Source organism: Centroberyx gerrardi, chromosome 3 (assembly GCF_048128805.1).
Source record: "Centroberyx gerrardi isolate f3 chromosome 3, fCenGer3.hap1.cur.20231027, whole genome shotgun sequence".
NCBI classification, from domain to species: Eukaryota; Metazoa; Chordata; class Actinopteri; order Beryciformes; family Berycidae; genus Centroberyx; species Centroberyx gerrardi.
In genome coordinates, this window is record NC_135999.1 from 27,126,348 (window position 1) to 27,139,074 (window position 12,727).

Here is a 12,727-nt window from a genome sequence, read left to right on the forward strand (position 1 = left end):
GGTTTTGTTCCAAAAATATGACGCATGATGGACAGCACACAATTAAAACAATTTATGGTACAATTTAAAGGATAAAAGATAACGTCTTCAGTTGATAAAATAAGAGCACTTAGACTGGATTTTCTCTTTATTTATCAAAAAGAGAGAGAGAAAGAGAGAGATACTGATACTTGTTTTTTCCTTTCAGAATGGGTATGTGGCATTTTAGAAAGGAACTCTTCTTCTACAAAGCCTAACAATGTTGCAACTAGGCTTTAACCCACATCTTGTGCATAAAATCTTACTCATGTACAGTAACTGAAAAATTAAGTGTTGGGTTTGATACGGGCAATTGTACAGTATGTACAGTATGTGTAGCATAGCTTAAAACAAACCTTACCTATCTTGTGCACCCCTTTCATCCGTTGTTTAGCACTCCCTCTCACCATCTTGTTCAGAACGCCTGTTATGGCCACCTGTTGCTGTCTCTCTGTGTTGTTGTTTGTGCATTGCCATCACTGTTTTCGAAGGATGGATTTCCTTTGAAAATCTTCTCTGGCAATCTCTCTAACAATCTCTCGAACCCATCCACGTGGAATTCTGCCAACTCTGTTAGCGAGGGAAGTTGTGTAATATTTAAAATCATTTGAAATGCTGTCTATTGATCGTGACTGGAACTCTAAATCTGATTTTGGCATCTCGAAGGAGGCAAACGTTTTGTCTTTAAAGTTCCACTCTGTGATTGCAGTGCGGTGTCCTCTGTTGAAACACATTCAGACCTTCACTCAAGCACTGTGCACAGCTCACAGTTACCCAAGAGTTAGGAATGAGTGACAAGATGTACACTTTAGGCGATGAATACCTAAATATAGGTATGTCCACCTTCACATTATATTACAAGGATTCTGATTCAAACTCAATTTGTACCCTTGTTTATTTACACACCCAAAACCCTACAAAAGTGGTTTTCAGTCATGCCATGGAGGCCCAAGAGTTTTATTACAGCCAAACTCTACACCAGCAGATTTTTACTGATTAACGCACCTTTAACCAGATAAGGAGAAATTAATCAGTGAATTCAGCTGTTTTAGCATTTGGTTGGAATGAAAACCCGCATACACTTGGACCTCAATGGCAAATGATTGATAAATCTCTTCCCTACAATATGTCTATATTGAACGTCTAATAAGAACTCTCCATACTAATACTTCCAAATACCTCATATAAGTTTGTTAGAAAAACTTGAAAGAAGTGAATTAGGTTGTGAAATGTTCTTGGTTTGTCTTTGTTATTTTTAGGAGGGCAGTCCATTCAACTTTAATATTTTAATTTTAGACAGTAGGGAAGTAGAGAGGGAGATAGAATAAGGGACACACTGGGGGAAAAAAGCTCTGGAAAGATTCAATCCTGGCCCAGTGAAGGCACAAATGTTTCCAGATCTGCAGTACTTAACCACTTGACAATCTGTGCGCACATTGGAATCAAAGCAATTTGATGACTCAAAACAATTAAGTTGGATCTATACCATTTGAGTTTTTAAGAGATCATCAAAGGAGATGGCGCTACCAGTGTGCACACAGCGAGTGCCAATAAATCATTTAAATGTGCTGCGTTAAACAGACACTAGCCATCCAGTGTTTTTTTTACAAGGATTGGGCCTTTTTGAATGATGATTTCCAGAGCCAGATCGCACAGCCAACATCCGCCCAGGGTTACTGAAGGTAATATGCACCGCCTCCATCCTGGTGACAGGTTCCTTTCAAAGGATGTCTGGGATGTTGTGGGAATATCTCAGGCCTGTGTCTCCTGCTGCTTTTAATGACAATGAGCATATATATAGACCAGACACTGACGCACAAAGACAGAATCCATCATGGTGCAGACTTTCCACACATGTGCTTTCAACACTATGCACGTGACACTCTAATGAACTCTATGAACTTTCTGTTGGCATGTGCATGTCCATAACAAGTGTTTGTGCAAAGATTCCAAGTTTCCCTTTAGTTAGTCATTAAAGATCTTTTGAATTGAATGGACCAAGACTGAATAGGAGCAGCTTAGACATGTGTATGTCTCTAGTGATTTATTGGTTTGAAAAGATGTTTATTCACTTTAAAATGTATTGTCTAAACATTTTATACAAGCACTGACAGAACGTGACAGCTATTTATATGGACAGTTTTATATGTAATAAAATACAGCTGTATATGATTACGAATAGCCTATGATTAGGAATGTTCCAAAATGGATATTGTCAAGGGTTAGGGCTTCTTAAGAACATATGTGAATGCACGCAAAATGTAAGCCTTTAATTGAGTGTTAGGTTACCAGTGGCTACAAGGAACATGCCAAAATGTTGAAAGAGTGACAACAAAACTAAAGATTGTTCTCTCTTCTTCTCTTCCTTTCTGACAAAACAAAGAAAATGCCTTTTTAATTTAGTATAATTCAAACACATGGACATTTTTACATTTTATTTGTGGTGTGCACAGTGGCATGTCCCTCATAACCATTGGCAATCACGCTCCAAACACACTATGACAGGCCTTTATTGCTGATTGGATCCGTAAAGCTTAGTGGTGGTGAATCCATCCACAAATCTGGGCCTGGTTTCCAAAGCACTGTAACATTCTCATACTTTTAATAAGCCTGTGGGTTCTGGTAAAGTTAGTGCCTCTTGTTTTCCTGGATTTGGGCAAGAAATCTATAGAAGAGTAAGGATAAATAAGGGTAAATACATCACTGCATGGGGCGACAGCGTGCATGGCAGCCAAACCGAAAAGCTCTTAGGGCTGTTTGTGTAGTAGTGAATGGGCCACCGCTCTCTTCATCTTTGCCTTCTCAATTTTACACACAATCAGTCTGGGTGATGGAGTTGCTGGCAACTCTTTTGTTATGTGGCTAACTAGCAGTTCTTGCATTTTCTAAACTCGTGCCATTGAAGATAAGAGGGTTCGGGTTAGATAAGGTAAGATAAGTTAAGTTCATAATGACTAAGATGAGATGGAAACTAGCTGACAAGAGGTGTGTCTTCTGAACTTAGATAACCCCCCCGGCCTAAAACAGTTAAACTGCTACACTGCTCTAGAAGTTTATCTGTTTGGCTCTGTTTGTGCCTTGCAGTGATGTTTCTGCCCATTTCTTCCTTATAGATTCCTTGAATCGGAGACCCAGGGGAATGGGGAGGCCGGGGCTTGTGATGTATAGGTGTGTTTGGGTTGGAATGGGCTGAGGTAGTGATGGATGGTTCAGGTTCATTTGAATCTGCCTCCATTAGCCTCTGGCTTGGAACCAGGACAGCACACAGCAGTGTGAAGCATTGTTTGTCAATAGGTCGGTCCAAGCCCAACAGGATCACAAAAAAGCACTACTTTAGCAAATCCTGAGTTATCTAATATATACTGTATATTGGATCTCAGCATCATGGATAAAGTACAATTTGGCTCCAATGGTTAAACCAGTAGAGAACCGCTGACTAAGACCATATTGAAGAGGTCTAAAGATAAGTCAGAAACACAGTTCCTCTGTCTGTTATTCCAAAATTAGATATTGACAGTTTAGTTAAAGAATATTATTGAAGGCATTGGCTAACTTTATATGTTGCGCTCAAACTATATTTTTTCATGATAACATCTTTACGTCAAAATAGGCAGGTAACAGGTTGGAATGAAACTAATTTTCTCTTCACTCACTTCTCTTCGCTCTCTTGTCAATCAGATAAATTCTTCATCTTCCTTTTGCCCCCTATTTTTCCTACTTTTTTTCAGTGAACCTTCATTTTTCGATCTTGCATTTTCCTTTCCTCTCCCTCTTCCTTCCCTCTCTCGTCATCATCCTTCTGCCTCAAGAAAAAGCGAGCGTTGCTCATTTTCTTTCCCTACCCTGATTTTCCCAGCCGTTCCAGGGATTTGAACCGTCAAAGGCACACTGCTCCAACCTCTAGGCTAGAGAAGATACTACTGCCACCATCTTGCTTTTTCCCCCCAAGTTTTTTCCAGTGTTTTTCCCTCACTCTGATCCCTCTGTTTCATCTCATTTTCCTTTCTTCTCCCTCCCTCTCCTGCTCCTCCTCGTCCGCCTCCATTCCCTCAATCATCATCCTTAAGCGGCAGCCGCTGAGATCTGCGCCGCGGTTGCCTCGTCTCCGTGTGCCAAACCCCAACGCTCAGCATGTGCGTGGCAGAGAGAAGTCACCCCCCACCCTCCACCCCCCTACCCCCACACATTATTACGTCCACCACATGCGGCGAGTGTAGCGGCGAGGAGGGGGGTACGATAAAACGTCGCACCCCTGGGAACTAGCGTGCCAAACACAAACAGTAGGCGAGCTGGAGGAGCGGGATTAGAGGCGGCACGAGTTCCACGCCAGGCTCCGCTTAGCTTGCCTCTACCGCTGAACCCTGCTGAACCCCGGCTCCTGCACAATTAGTTTCTGTGGAACAGTGTGTGAGCATGTTGTCTACACACAGAAAAATAAAGGTGCAAACTGGTACCGAAAATGGGTCTTCGGAGTGATGCCATAGAGGAACCATTTCTGGTTCTTAATTCTTAGTTATTGGATGGTGGGTGATGGCGTAAATGTGGAAAATTTACCAAACCCCTCCATAGTATATATTGCGCAATTGCAAATGAGGCAATATAAGGGCAAACTTATTAGGGCAAAGTTATTTTATCTTGTATCCAGACTTATCAAGCTCATTTTAGGATTCTTTTAGTGAAATCATCTCACTGCACTGGCAGATAATCTTACCGGTTTCAACAAATTTGATTTTTTTTCAGGAGAATGTGAACTTGTTTCAGTATATTTACTTGGTAAAAGTGGAACTGTGTTGGAGAAAGTTTCTTGTTTCAGGATAAGATTTTCTTCATTGTTTTATGATGATTTCTTGAAAGAAGTGATTTTGGCATGTATCAAGTGAAATTTATTGAAACCAGCAAGATTATCTGCCAGTGCAGTGAGATAATTTGACTGAAAATATCATGAAATAAGATTGATAGGTCTGGAAACAAGTTAAAATCACTGGACAGCAAGTCATTTTTTTTTGCAGTGCAGATGTCTAAGCAAAGGAGTGCAGAAATGGTTCTTTAAGGAACCTCGGACTGAAAGGTTCTTTGTGGAACCAAAAAGAATTCTTCTATTGCATCACTCCGAAGAACCATTTTCGATTCCAGTTCGCACCTTTATTTTTCTGTGTGTTTGGAACACTGACGGTGGATCCTGTGTGCATGCACCTTCTTTCATTCATCTTCATCACATGCATTACATATCACAGTGAAACCTCATTAAATCAATGTTTCGGACAAGTCTCTTTCAACAATCAAACCAAGTGAGTACGTTTTCTTATAAACGTCCTCTCTCATCCCCCTGAGGTCTGATACTCACATCAGAACTCTTCCTGACAGCGGCGGCAGCGGCGGCAGCTCCACTACGCGCTACATAACCAGTGCCACAGAATATCTGTCTCTCCGTATTCAGATCTTATGAGTGCTGCAGTGATTATACACACAGCTGCTCTCAGCTCTGTGGTCACAGTAATAACATTACTTCCAATGAGTGACGCTGATCCTAATTCGTTGGTGTGCTACGCCACTGTGTTAGCCCTGCCTGAAGGGAGATGGATGGGGAGGGAGAGAGTAAGAGAGAGAGAAGCAGGAGGGGGGAGAAGGGGAGGAGGCATTAGAGTGATAGGGGTTTGCTTTTTTTCTGCCCGTTGACCCACCATCATCTATAGCATTATGCACTTCACCTTGAGGTTTAGAGACTGGAGGTTTAGTCATTCAAGCATTTCTTGGAGGCAGAGCTGCACTAGAACCAGAAATAATCTTATTCGTTGAGCTGAACATCAATGGACAGAGCCACAGTTTTTTTTTGTTTTTTTTTTTTTTGTTTAGGTAACTGGCAATCATGAATGGCAAAGAATGAATTTGAGTGAAAATATAAATAAAAAATCTAAATGGCAGTGATTTATTTTTTTCAGACCGTGACATTCATGATCTCGGAAGGTCAGCAGGCTAACCAAGGAGCTTACCTATATGGATAGATTGCATTTTTTCAGTTAGTAGTAAGAGCGCTAGGCTTCGTAATATTAGCTTCCTCGTTTCCTACCTCTCTCTGTCCATTGAGGTTTAACTCAACCAATGAGATTATTTCTGCCTCCAGAGCATCTCTTCCTCTGAGAAATGTCCGTTGAACTAAAACTCCAACCTGCCCCTCATGATCCATGTGTATTGAGTGTGTGTGTGTGTGTGTGTGCGTGCGTGCGTGCGTGCATGTGTATACAGTATGTGTGGACGTGTGTATATGTTCACGTGTGTGTGTGTGTGTGTGTGAATCCTTTTGTAATACTCTGTCATCTGGGGCAGTATTGAAGAGGCTATCTGTGAGCGCAGACCCAGCTTTACACCTCCTCTCTCCGGATCCGTTCATTCTCTCAGCTCCTCCTCTCTCCCTTCACTCCCTCTATCTGTCTCCAACATTCAACAGAGGGAGCGAGAGAGGAGGCAGCGACACGCTGAAGTGGTGAGAGAGCGTGAATTTAATATATTAGCAATATCAGGGAGAAAGGAAGGAGCAGCAAAGCATATTAAAGGAGCAATGTCAGGGCTCATGAATTTGCACATTTTACCCATGTAGGATTTCCTCTAAATGTGTCCTTGTAAAACCAGTTGTGATAAAGACAACCAGGACTATGTGTTGCTCGCCCTGTTGCTCACTTTGTTGCCTGTTGCTCAGAGTGTTATCTATCTGAGTTGCCCCAAAAATTGCCCAGTGTATGAATGAAACTCACATATCAGTAATCAGTAGTAACTACATTACCACACTACTGTCTACCTGATTGCTAGCTGTAGGGCCAGTATTGTTACAGCAATAGATGGTAGTACCTGATTGGCTCTTGATGGGCAACGTTGCACAAAAGTTCAGCTGCTGACAGATTTGCCAAACTGGCAAACGAGGAGGTAAGGTGACTATAGGTAAAATTATCATAAATTTCCCTGATTGTAGAAAATGAATGGACTGTGACCAGTGACTGGTTTCTGGAGTTTATAGCGTTTTCTGATGGTGTGTAGGCATGGCAGGAGGAGAGCAGAGCTGGAACCCATGAGGCCTTGTGGGGTTCAAGTTTGATACTGAAGCTACGGAGAAGCGGATATTTTAGGCCAGTATTCATTCAATATCATTAAATGTGACCAAGAAAATACAAGGATTAAGTGTTTCCCTGAGAATTTCATTCTTAGCAGAGTGAAACAACATTTAGACCATCATGGGAAAATAAAACTCTTCATTAAAACCCATCCTAATGAAATTCTTTTAGGTGGGTTGGGAAGCTTGAGGCAGGTTTCATTGCAGGTTTTACAGACTGCCACCCTGAAGGTGTAAAAATACAACTAATATTAGAATCCTCTGGTCAAATATCTGATAATAAGACCAACAACATATTCATTACCCGTGGTCAGGGAGGAAAACTGACTGGCCGATATCTGAATGTTAAAACACCAACATTCGTCCAATGTATTGGCAAACCGATATTTTGATCAAACCCTAGTATCCTGGAGGTTAGAAAATAATGCTTGTGCCCAGAAGGTCACCGGTTTGAATCCCAGATTGGTTACAAAAGTCAGTGCCGTCAAAACAAATGTGTGACGCATGACTGTGGTTTTACTGAGAAGCTCCCAGGAAATGTTGAATTGAAAGTGAAGAATGGCAGTGCTGAAAAAAGCATGCGAGCTCAGTCAGCCTTCCCTGAATAATTAACGATTAATATAAAAAAAATTCCTTCTTCTTCCTGAATAGTACGAGGATTTGGACAGACACAACACTCTTCCGTCTTCCGTTACTGAAGCATTAAAAAACATCAGCAGTGTTTCTGCTCCCACAGACGTTTTCCCATCTTGAATACAATAGTAGAAAATAACTCTCATTGTTGGGATGTGTCGATGAATCCGGCATATTTAAAAGCCACATTATTTTCCCCGGTGCAAATGGGACTGCAGACACAGAGGACAAGCTGCACCATGAAAGCACCAATTAAACAAGAAGCCTCCGGCAAACTGGCAGGTAGCTCCTTCAAGCCCTTTTTAAAGCTGACTGATATTCAACGTGTCCACGTCTGTGTGAATGTATGTGTGTGTGTGTGTGTGTGTGTGTGTGTGTGTGTGTGTGTGTGTGTGCTGTACCTATGAGTATGTGTGCATATATTTATCTGCATATGTGTGTTTGTGTGTATTTGTGTGCACATGTGTTTGTATATGTCAATATTTATGCATATGTGAGTGTGTGTGTGTGTGTGTGTGTGTGTGTGTGTGTGTACTTGTGTGTGACAGATGCTGCAGGTTTGGAGGGCTGACAGAGAGTGTCTGTTCTTGCCGAGGGGGGATTCGTTATTTAATCAGGAGAGTCTGCATGAAAGCAGCGCTCCACAAAGAGTCTGATGATGACGGCCGACTGATGTGTGCTACTTCAGGCCTGTCTGTCACTGAGTGGGAGACAGTAGCTGCTGTATATTAATACTAATAATAATCATAGTAATACTATTAATAAACACAGGCAAGAAAAACAGCAAAAAAACAGCAACAGTGAGAAAAAATCATATAAAATACAGAAAAATAAATGTAGACCATGGTGGAGATGATTGGTAGTCTCTATCTTACACCAGTAATACTGTTAATGCTAGTGTTTCTGAAAGTGAAGACCACATTTCCTATAAACCCTGTTGCTTCCTGCTGCTAAGAGGATGTGATTTCTTCAGTGAAAGGTTTTCTCTTTTGCTTTACTAAAGAGGATAAACATGTTGGAGGCAATTTTTCCATCGGTTTTTCTCTCCTTCCACCATCTGCCGTTATCCCAGAAACTTGGAAAGCTTCAAAAAGCTGTACATTTGGTAAGACAGTGGGCTGGCTTAAATACGCATACTACACGCAATGTCATATTCCTCAGTAAACGGGAGGGTGGACTGGGGGTTCCTAACTTTGAATGGTTATATATTGCTACGAGGCTCTGCCATCTATTAAATATGCTTAACAGTGATGATCAATGTGTTAGAGAGCTTGCTAGAGCTTCTCAGTTCCTGGACCTACAGAGGCGCAAGGTCCCCCTGGCACGTGAGGTGGATCCTAGTTTCCTGGGCTTCAAGAGGAAACCCAGTGGAAAGCTGGGCAGTCGCTCCCCTGGCTTCGGCGTGTGGTCGGACTGACCTGACATGAGCGACCTATGTGGCTGGGCAAAAGTTACTCTGGAGTGGGTAGGGTCTAACTCCGAGGCGGTGAATGTCTCGGAGGAGGTTATATCTGACCCCAGTATCTCTGTGAGAGCGACTGTGAATGTCGGTGGAACAGAACATCAACTTCCACTAACAAATGCCCGAGGTCGCCTCTTGAGGGCGCAACAACAGAGACAACGGCAACGCTGGACTGAGTTGAAACTTCAAGGGAAGCTAGCATGTCTCCCTGCTGCAGATCACTCTGTCTCCCACACAGTGTTTAAAAGTGTGGCTATAGATGAGAGCATTGTCATCTTCACTATAAAAGCAAGATTACAGGTTTTTCCAACTAAGCTTAATCTTTCCATCTGGCTTCCTGACAGTCATGCTCCTCACTGTAAACATCACGAACAGACAGCTGAAACCATGTCTCACATCTTAAATGGTTGCCATGTATACAGGGGGCTTTTGTAGGCACGACAGAATAGTGGATTTGATATCAAAAGATATCACATCTATTTTCAGGTCTTCTATAATGCTTTATAAGCATTCTACTGTGAAGCCGAGCATGTTCAGTCTGTGTAGTGAGGATTCAGAAGCGTTCTCTAATATTACAGCTAACACTCCCGATGTTGTTGTTGTCGATGAAGATCTTAGAGAGGTGTTCGTTCTAGAGGTCGGTTGTACTTTTGACTGCAGCCTAGAGGAAGCCTTTCTAACCAAGATGCTGAAATGTCAACAGCTGGAGCAGACCATTTCACAGCTAGGTAAACTAAGTGTAAACTTTTAGTTTTCATATTTGGCAGCCTGGGTCATGTGACGAGCTAGTTGTGAGGGGTCTTCAGATGGCTGGTCTCCGTAAGAGAAGGGCCAAGCAGTTAGCGAGGTATTGTTCAGTATCTGCTATCATTGGTAGCCGCTCAATATGGAGGAGGCGTTGCTTTTTATACCCATGAAGTGGATCCTGTCTGTTATCTTTCGACCTGCCACTGTTTTCATCCTGTGTGTCTGCAACAATGTGGTTGCCAATTAGGCACTTACTGACTCAATATCTGACTGCTTTAATAGTGTTTATGTCCTTTGTATGCTTGTATTTATGTGCACATAAATCTTTCATCTGTGTGTGTGTGTGTGTGTGTGTGTGTGTGTGTGTGTGTGTGTGTGTGAGTGTGGGTCTGATGTGTGGGCTTCCCATCCAATATGAATATGTGTCTGCGTCTGGGTTTGTATATGTGGGCAGTCTCTTATGTCTGGAACATATGCCTATACATCTCAACCATCTCCCTCTTACATTCTGAGCTGCCAAGCCTTGTCCTGTGTGATTTATGGTGAGGAGAGCAGATGGGAGTCCATAATTGATCCCTATCTGCGTTGGCAGAGCTATATTTACACATTTATCAAATCCGCTCCCTCTCCTTTGACTGAAACAAATGCTGTCAGCTCAGATACATAATGGAAAGTGGCTTTATGTTCAAGAGGATGAGATTTATATAAACTGCAGACGTATGTGGTTTCATCAAATACTGGATGGAAGCAACACTTTAGTTATCACCAGTGTTGGAGAAGGTTACTTAGTTACTTTACTTTGTTACTTACCTTAAAAGAAACTAGTTGCATTACAAAGTCACTCTAGTATAAGTAACTAGTAGTAATTGATAGTAACTAATAGTTAGAGTACTTTTGCATTACCCACCTCAAAAACATGCTATAGCTATTTCTGTGTTGCTCTTCATTGATTTAAAATGCAATGCCAGAATATTGCTCTATTTCTAGTAATAGTAAGCCAATCTCATTTCTATCTATTGTGTTTTAGGTTGAGATTTTAGTTTTGTATTACTTACCAATTGTGCTAACAAAAATAAAACAATATGAAAGACAATTAAAAGTAATAATATTCTAATCTCAATTACCAGAATGGAAAAACTAACTATTATTGTGACCAGTAATTTGCATATTTAATAGACAGATATGTATAAAGTGTTAGCGTTACTTAGCCCTGTGTGCGCTGGCATATGCACAACTATAGTTAACAGTAATTAGTTGATTTAATTGGCAGATGATGTATGAGGTGATTGAGTTAATGATCCTAACTGAATAGTTTTTGACACTAAGTCGCACAGTAAATGAACCCTGGGGATCGATCCATATTGTTGAACACCAACTGTCTCAGAACAGATGTGTATTCATGGCTGATTATCCTCGATAAACGTAAGCATAATCTTATCTAACTCATATGTAACATATGTAATAGTGATTTAGTTGTTGTAGGTTCCAGTTACACTTCCATGTACAGTGAGAGCCAAGCAATCTTTGCTCTCAGTTTTTTCACTTGTTTTATTCAATCAGCTGGGTAAGGCTTGCTGAAATTTTACAATGATGTTCCCCAGATTGCTTGGTTGCTACAGGTTGTAGAAATATGTTGCTGCAACTTCTTAGCATAGTGCTGCAAGCCCCGGATTTATCTATGTATATGTTTCTGGAATCCACAGATACTAGATCTAAAGTGTTAATCTGCAAGATCTTTCCTTTTGGATTTTGTCTCCATCTTTGGTACTCAGTGCTCGTTGCTGTGGTGTTTCTGCACTGCTCTTCCCAGAGATCACCTGTCAATCAAACAGTGTGGGCGCCTGTTGATGCAGTTTGAGTTTCTCTTTTCTTTGTCTGTTCAGCCATGGTGGCTATCGCTGCTCATGCTAACTACCCAGTTCTTCTTCTATTGATTCTGCTGTTGCTGCATGCTGCCGGAAATGTAAAACAAATCATTTCCGGTTTCCCAGGAGAGCTACCAGACACCGGGGGTTTAGAACAGCAAATGCAAAAGCTTTCATGACCTGGATATAGGTTGAATCACTGCTGTGTTATACCAATCAGTGATCGCAAGTAGTGACATCTATTTATAAATGTTGTGGGTCATTACTTTAAAGGGCTGAGTACTGAATATTTCAGTTACATCTATTTAAATGCCCATGTAGCTTAATGGGTTTGGGTTAGAGGTTCTGTTCCCACTTGGGGCCGCCCATGCTAAAAATTAATGTACCCATGGAAGTTTGAATGAAACAATCTTTGGATAAAAGCATCCACCAAATGGCATATTTTAAATGACATGTTTTTCCAGTTCAGTTTTCTGATTGGTAAGAAACCCAGATCAGCACTGCCGTTTACTCGGTGCAGTGTTTACAAAGTGGGATCCCTTCAAAACCAGTCCAGTTTGTTGGAACAGAGCAGCTTACTGACCATCTATCTCCACTGTGTATTTTAATTTCTAGCGATGTCTTATGGAGTCAGTGAGTTAGATGTGATGTGTGTAGGGGCTAACAGGAATAGATGGGGTGAGAACATGTGGGAAGAGAGATGGGGAATGTTTCCACTGGAGCTAGACAGCTTGGCTTTCATCTCTGACAACGCACACACACACACACACACACACACACACACACACACACACAGACACAGGGACATGTGTATGAGCATCTGTACCCAGCTGGAGGTGTAACAGTAGCTCATTAAAGCTCTCACACCACACACACTGTGGGAACGTGAGAATGGAAAAA

The 12,727-nt window shown here is 41.6% G+C and overlaps 1 protein-coding gene across 1 annotated transcript in view; it reads left to right on the top strand.

The window, feature by feature from the left end:
- Nucleotides 1-12,727, top strand: part of LOC139923880 (voltage-dependent T-type calcium channel subunit alpha-1I) — a 184,472-nt gene that overhangs the window by 37,140 nt on the left and 134,605 nt on the right. The gene's annotated exons all lie outside the window — the stretch shown is intronic.